This window comes from Convolutriloba macropyga, unplaced genomic scaffold (assembly GCF_964194025.1).
Source record: "Convolutriloba macropyga unplaced genomic scaffold, txConMacr16.3 SCAFFOLD_4398, whole genome shotgun sequence".
NCBI classification, from domain to species: domain Eukaryota; kingdom Metazoa; phylum Xenacoelomorpha; order Acoela; family Convolutidae; genus Convolutriloba; species Convolutriloba macropyga.
Genome location: NW_027450135.1, coordinates 14,138 through 21,902, shown reverse-complemented (window position 1 = coordinate 21,902; position 7,765 = coordinate 14,138). Strand labels below are relative to the sequence as shown.

General features: G+C 32.4%; 1 long non-coding RNA gene across 1 annotated transcript; it reads right to left on the bottom strand.

The window, feature by feature from the left end:
- On the bottom strand, positions 1–3,771 carry LOC142355629 (uncharacterized). Its single transcript, XR_012761270.1, has 3 exons — positions 3,657–3,771; positions 3,538–3,593; positions 1–89 (listed from the first exon to the last, which is right to left on the bottom strand). It is a non-coding gene; the product is annotated as an uncharacterized LOC142355629 (long non-coding RNA).
- Between the last annotated feature and the right edge of the window lie 3,994 nt (positions 3,772–7,765).

The following is a 7,765-nucleotide window of genomic DNA, read 5'->3' as shown; positions in this document are numbered from 1 at the left end:
CATTAAATAGCAAGGCAGTCTTTTGTTTCAGGGCATCTAACGCTTGCATCAACTGTGATCACTGCCAGATTTAAGGCTAAGATTGTTACCTGAAAATTTGAAATCTTTTATGGAATAGCGAAAAAAGAAAGTTTTATTAATATGAATAAATAGAAGAATTTGAATCACTCATTTATTACTTGTGTGAAATTAAACATCATGTCAAAATAGAATCAGAGAAAAGTCATTACCCTAATAAAAGTCAAAACTCTTACTTTTGTTATTAATTATCTATGTAGAAGTAGCTGGTAATTTTTTTCTTCTCCCTAATTGTTGTTTTTCAGTACAAACTTCTAATCAAATATTTTGCTGTCTTTTTTATCTGCTCTACTTTTATGCTCTTTAGATAAGTAAGATTTGTGACGATTCTGTATTCATACAAATCTCTCTGTTACAAATTTGCCATTAAAATCTGACCATATTGCTAGAAAAGGTTTTAAAAGAAAAAAATGTTTTTATCTTAACCAAGTTAATCTATTTCTTAGAGTTTATCTTTTTAAACACATTTCAAAACTTGTTATAATGTTTGTTCTTTTTGGTAATTTGGGAAATTTCATTTCGCTAATCTAGGGCAATTGAAATCATTTCACAAAACGCCAATTTAATTTGGTAACTTTTACAAATTTAGATGATTTCTACAATTTCGGGCATTTTTTCCTCTTTTCTTGAGTCAGTATTTCAGATGATATTCTGAAAATTTGAAAAAATACAAAAAAGCAAAAGCAATTTTCGGAACGACTGCATCTTTTAACATAATTATTAAATTTTTACGTAATGTTCATATCTTTTTGAATTCTAAAAAAACGCCTTAGAGGTTTGTGCATCAATTCGAATGGCCCAATTTTGTTTAACTTGTGCATAATGGTTTTTAAGTTTTTTGTAAGCTACTGTTAGGTGCTGTTGTGCTAACTTCGTATATTTATAATTATTATCTTCTTTATTAATTATTATTAAGATTTGGGAATCCTTAATCACTCAACATAAAATGGTAACAACTGCATTGATTAAGATCCATTCTTACTAGAGCTTGTGAGTTGTGCAAATTTTTTGGACAGAAAAATAAAAAACAAAACCAAAGCATTCGTTTTCTTACAATCAGCAACCATTTGACTTTCAATTACGCTTTGAAATGAGCCGAGAATCACCTAAAGAGCGAAATAATCAATACCAAATCCAAACTATTGGAATTCTATGTTAAAATTTTCTACTTTGCTATAAGATGAACCGATTATTTAATAAAAATTGACGAGATACGGATCCATTTTGAGACAAAAACTTTGCTCCTTAAACAACAACAAAAAACAGTTGACAAAAAACAACTGTTCCTTAAATTCTCAAAATCCCTACTAATGAACCAGAGCATGAATGCCGAGAGTAAACAAATTATTAAATCTAACGTCTTTGTAAATAGTTTGAACAAAATATAAAACAGTTCTAAAGGGCTGTCAAAAAAAACCCTGATAGTGTGTATATAAATTTTATATAAATTTGACAAGTATGTGATAAGAAGATAGTTTATGCTATCACTGGCATGTGTGGGGTGACCGGGTGAATAGTTTTTAAAACTGAGATAGCTCCTTAATTTTATTTGATACTGTACTAATATTGGTTGAATTTGGATTGGCAGCATGCTAAACAACAAATTTTACAAAAGATAAAATAGAAAGGATAATTTTCCATCGGTCGCAGTTTGACAATGCAATGTGCTGAACTGCATTCAAAGGCACTCAGGATATTAAGAAGTTTTTACATAAAGCTCAGTGAAGTCCACTTAGAGTATTTCCATTGAAAAAATTATTTTCAAAAGATAGTTGTACCAGTGCTTGATTACGGCAAAGCTAAACAAATTTTATTCATGAATTTGACGCTATCTGTTTCATCAAAGTTTGTAAAATTAGTAATAGAAAAATAGCAGAAAAATAGAAAACTTTCCCGTTTTATATTCATCTGGTGTTTTTTCAGATATTCCGTTATTTAGACACATAATTTCGTAATCGATTAGCTAAAATAAGATTTGCGAAGAGTTAAGAAATTCATGTTGCGATTAATTTCTGCTGAATTTTAGTTAACAATTTTAGCGAGATTGGCGTTATTTTCTTTTCAGAAATCTAGAGCACCTTTCAATTTGTCACGTTCTACTGACTTTAAAAATTAACATTTTTTCCTGCATTTTTAAAGATTGTTATTTTTCATCCACATAAATATCTAGAAGTTTCTAATCACTATCTTTTTAGGACAGATTTGTGTTATGACAATATTTGTACCCAAAAAGTTTTCCAAGGTTCTTAAAATTTTCATATACCTTATATTTTGCTCATCGTCTTTAAATTTTAGTTTCATAGGGTGCAAAGATTATATCTACAAAATAAAATCATTTAGTTTTTCTAGGGCAATTCTCGGTCAAAATTTCGACGTCTTCTGGAATGACCTCTATGCCCATTTGCAAGATAAAAAATATTGGCCTTTGCAATTTAATTCAGTCCGTAAATTGGGTCAAGTGGTTCTTTTCAAAATTCAAAAAAAAGAAAAAAAACTCAATTCAAACATTGAGCTGGACCATCGTGTAAGATTGTTGCCAGGCTGCCTTAATTGAAAAACACCAATGATATCGATTGATTTTGTCAGAAAGTGAATTGACTGCTTTTTTTACTTTTGACTTTGCGGTATGTATAACCGGTCGCCTAAACAGTTCAATTGTAGCCTACAACGTGTTGGCTACGTTGTACTTTACTACCGAAGAACCATACAAAAGAGATGAACCCGGAAGAGTAGTTTCGGTTGTGAACGAGAATCTAGTTTCCTAGTAGTTTTATTCACAATCCCTTGTAGCAGTATAATCAAATTAAATGAAATAGTTTTTGATTCATTGTGCTATCGGGATAACGAACGGCCGTCATTTTTTATATGATCTAAGTGCTACAAAAGTGGCTTATTTCAAAAAAAATCCGAAATGAAATAATAGAATCCTAGAAAAATTGCAAATATTTTTTAACCATTTCATCAAATTTTTCCCAAAAGGTTATCAACCATTTCAAAAGGTTATCTCATTAACCAGTTTTTCCTCATGCAAACGTTATCTCATCATGAAATGTTTTCCTGCAAATGTTTTCTCGTTATTCCGAAATTTTCGAGTTTAGTAAATTTTTTGCAGACAACGTTTTTAATTTTCAAAAAATTTTTACATGCAAAGATTCTCAAATGTCAAGGGTTTTATCCTTTGACTAATAAGCACCAGTAACAAAAGAAAATTAACGAAACTCTGCAAAAGGAAAAGTTGAGATATTGGGAAAAGTTATTAGCGTTCTTCAGTGCATTGGTGCTTTTCTGGAGAATCGCTGAAACCGGAATGGGTAACTTTTACTTCTGCTCGTTTGTTTTTTTCTGGTTAACGGTTTTTGATTGGAAACAGTATCTCGCCTGGGCATCCTGTCAAAAAGCTGACGAAAGTTGATTTGGTTTAATAAACCAATTTGAGATGTTGTATGAATCATATCTCACCTCATAAATACGCATTGTGTGAAGAATCGATTGAAAACTTCTGGGGTTGTATTTATCTAAAAAACAAACCATTTCATTGTACAAGCAATGAAAACATAATTCATATACAGGTAAGTTACGTTCTCAACAGGGACACTCGGGAGCAGCTGGATTGAAATTGGAATTGGAGCCAAAGTCGAAACACTGAGGTTGCGAAAGGTTGATCGTTTCCAGGAGTTGGTTTCTGTTGAAAATTCTTCAGTTTGAAAAACGAGTGCAGTTCGCAGTTCAGTAACAGAGGGTAAAAAATTTTTGATAGAAACCTGGTTATTGTCATCATCGAAAAATTTTTTTCTACAGCTGAAAATTACAAATCACATAGACTTTGTTCAGCACATACTTCAGCGTCCGTTCGTAAGATATAATTTAAAAGGCTCTGAAATCAAATCCTTCTAAAGAAAAATTTTGAGATGAAAATGCGTTACAACTATCTGCTTAACTTATTAATTTTTTTAACTGTTTTACTTTGAGCAAAACTTATGTGCAACGCAATCGACACAAAATTCATTATATTAATTTGTCCTCGCCAATCCTGAACAGTGAGTTTGTAAACATAAACGACTAACGTTGGGTGATTTGCTCTCAAACGACCAGCGAGCGGATGGCTTCGGTAGTAGCCAGCTTGGGCTTTGGTATGAGAGCATTAGAGGGCGGGGGGTTGTCCGGAATGGGTGTGTGTATGTGTGCTGTGTGTGTTTGTGTGATTATTTGTTTGTGTGCATATGTGTGATGAGAAGGGCCAGGGAAGTGATCAAACGACGCATGGCGGGGGCATGGGTGACTGGGGGCGCGCAAATTTTTAAGATAAATTACCTTCTCAACATTAAACTGTCCCTTCAAAACAGCTCTGATGAATTGCTTTCTTAGAGCATATTTAGGTTTAGGGATAGAAGAGAATTAATGCCCTCTGACGGCTACGTTTTTGAGGTCCAAAAGTCAAATGGGTGAAACGAAAAATTATTAAAGCAAAAAAATGCATTAAAAAAGACCACAGGGCTAATATAATTGCCATAAATTTCGTTTTTCAGCAACGAAAAGTACATTAATTGTATTTGTGTCTTTGATTGTGTGCGTGTGCGTATGCGTTGACCTATTAAAACAAAACAAAATAATTAGATAAACAGGAGCGTTTAAGGAAACTAAAAATCTTTATTGAATAGGGGGTCTTGACTCTTACACTTTCCAATGCCAGATACATTGATCTTCAGAGGGTAATTAACAATGCTTTTAAGCAAAGCAGCATATTGGCAACACTAATAAAAAAGTGCAATCAGCCTAAGGTTGCATGCTAATATTCGTCACCATTATCAACTAAATCTAAAGAACAATCTTTGCATCAGTATTAAACACCAATGTGGTGAAAGCGATAGGTTAGCAGGATATGTGCTATTGTTTTTAAAGTCAAAGTCCTGATCACTCAGAGAGTACTGCGTGTGTATCCAAATAATTAAGCAAATAAGGCTGAATAAACTCAATTTGTGCAAATGGTTTTCTCGAAGCCTTTCTAATTCAATAACCAGAATGCTACATCAAGACCCTCAACATCTGTAACGCTGTACTTTTCAGAAAACTCAACTGGTCTCCATTAAATTTGTAATTAATTTTCGATAATACATAGAAGACTATTAAATTTAAAAATGATCGTTCAATTGTTCAACGTTGAGAAATCAATTTTTCAACTGATTTTACTATTTTGTCAACAGTAGAATACCGCATTACGATTAGATCGTTGTGTTTTCTTTTGAACTTTAGAACCTCTTGATCGGTTCGACATTTGATGCAAGAACATTTTGATATATCTTTGTTCGTATATTTGGAATTTTCAGTTTATAAATCAAAGAAAAATTGGATTTCTTCGATTTAAAAACAGAAAAGTTAATTGGTTTGTTTATTTTCACACGTAAGTTTTCATTACTTTTTATGGCTTCTTAGATTTAGTATGTCATTTTTTTCAATAGAACTTTTCGGTATGTTCGTTATAAAACGTAGCAAGTGACCATTTTTTTGGCTTGTAATGTAAGAATTTTGTTGTTTTATTATATCTCAAGAGTTTCAGTTGTACCTGGTGAAAATGTTAAAAGGGCAAAATCTGATTAATATTGCTCTTTGTACATTGATCGGGATTTAATACATCAGATCACACCCATTGAGTTTTAATATGATCATAAGAAGTCAATTACATGAGTTTTTTTTTGCTTTATTTCCGTAGTTTGCATCCATCCATAACTACGATTTCCTACCTTTAAATTTAAGGCATTGTGAAATTTAGAATCGAACAAGCAAATCTCCAAACATCCCGATTCTAGCACTCCTAGAGATTCTAGGACACGCAGGTTCTAGGGATCCAAAGCAACCGACGTTTCTCTTTCGTTTACAACCGACAATTTTTGAATGAGGAAAAAATGAAATAAATTCAAAAAGGGGTTTAATGCTTATTTCTAATGTGCGTAAAATATTTACTTCAGACATTTGAAGTTTCCATTGTTTAGAAAACCGCAGTAGAGTTAGTTAAACGAAAAGTTTTGTGGTGATGACGAAATACCATTTTTCTGATTCGGAAGATAATATTTCTTGATACATCTTAACTATAAGTTCAACCGATTAAAACGATGCAGTCAGACGTCAAGGAGCTAGCAGAGAATCTTGCAGTTCAAATAGTTAGATTTTAAAAGCGGTAATAAAGATAGAGAGGTCCTTGAAACAATTGTTCAGCTCATTTTTACTTTTTTTTCAATACGTAACGTTCTTAAGATTTCTCTGATGTAATTTGACTTTTACGTTTAACTTGAGAAATTTAGATTTGAAAATAAAAACCTTTCCAGATGACATTTTGCCCAGCAGCTATGTGAAAAGTACAGGCTCTCAGTTTTATTGATGTGAAGTCGAGTAAGCGTACAAGATAGAAAGAGAGTAACAAAGGGATGATTGATTTGAGATGCTTGAAACAATCAGAGTGATTCTGTAGTTCGGAAAGGGTTCTTCTCAAACATACAAAAACCGTCAGTGTTTCTCGTTTTGAAGAGAGTGGTAAAAACGCTATTCCGAGGTGCCGTCTTCTCACGTAATCTTTAGTAAGTTTGAGTTAAAGTGCGAAAAACTATCGGAATATTTGTTTTCAATTCACAGAAACATGAACAACAATTAATTGCTTTATATCAAAACTTAGGGAATTTCCACTTTTGAACTGATTGATTGCTCGTTATATTTCAGCAAATCAGATACAATTTTAAATTTATAAACTAACAATTATTCAGGTCATTTTACTTTTTTCGTTTTGACAACAAACTTGACATTTTTTAGAAATTATCAACAAGAGGTACGTTTGTGATTAGAAATATATTGTAAAAATTCACTAAATTACAACAATTCTCAATCAAAATGAAGTAGAATAAAGCGACAATATACTTAAACTTCAAACCAGCGCCTCGAAAACATACCGACTGCTTTTCGCACGTTTCAAACAACATTATCTGAACTAAGGCACAGCTCCCAGCGTTTCAAGCAACTCAAATAAAACATCTCTTTCTTCCTTCTCTTCCTTATATGTGCCTCCTTGACATCACAACAACTTAAAGCATTCACTTTTCACATATTCGTTAGGATATGTCAAAATTAAAATTACAATTACATCCGTCAAGTCCTAAAACAGTTAAGTCTTATATTAAAAAATGATTTTGAAAAGTTTCTCCAAGAACCTCTTCATCATCATTACACCCTTCACCTTTTACCCCACAAGCTATCCATCATCATTATACCCTTTACTTTTTACCCAATTAAGCTGCCCATTTGAGTTGAAATGTTTTCTTCTAACTCATTGACTTTTACAGTATAAATCTCGGTTTTGGAACGGTTGAACCAAGAATAATGGCAATATCACGACATTTCATTCTCAAAATCTGAACAAAAAATTGATGTAATCACCACAAGATGCTCAGTAAAAATCTACCACTGTTTTCTACATATGCCAACTTAAAACAAACGAAATCAAATTTGCTACACATGAGTTCATAACTAGCAAGCCAATTTAAAATATGTTACTTTTCCCTAGTTAGGAAATTGTCGTTTGCAAAGAAAAGAGAATTGTCGTTATGTTTATTTTCCTTGAATTGGTATGTTGGCTTTAATCGTAAGAAAAGCTTCGGTATCTTTAATTTCTGCGGTTTGTTTGTTCGGTTTCGGAGGTTCTTTA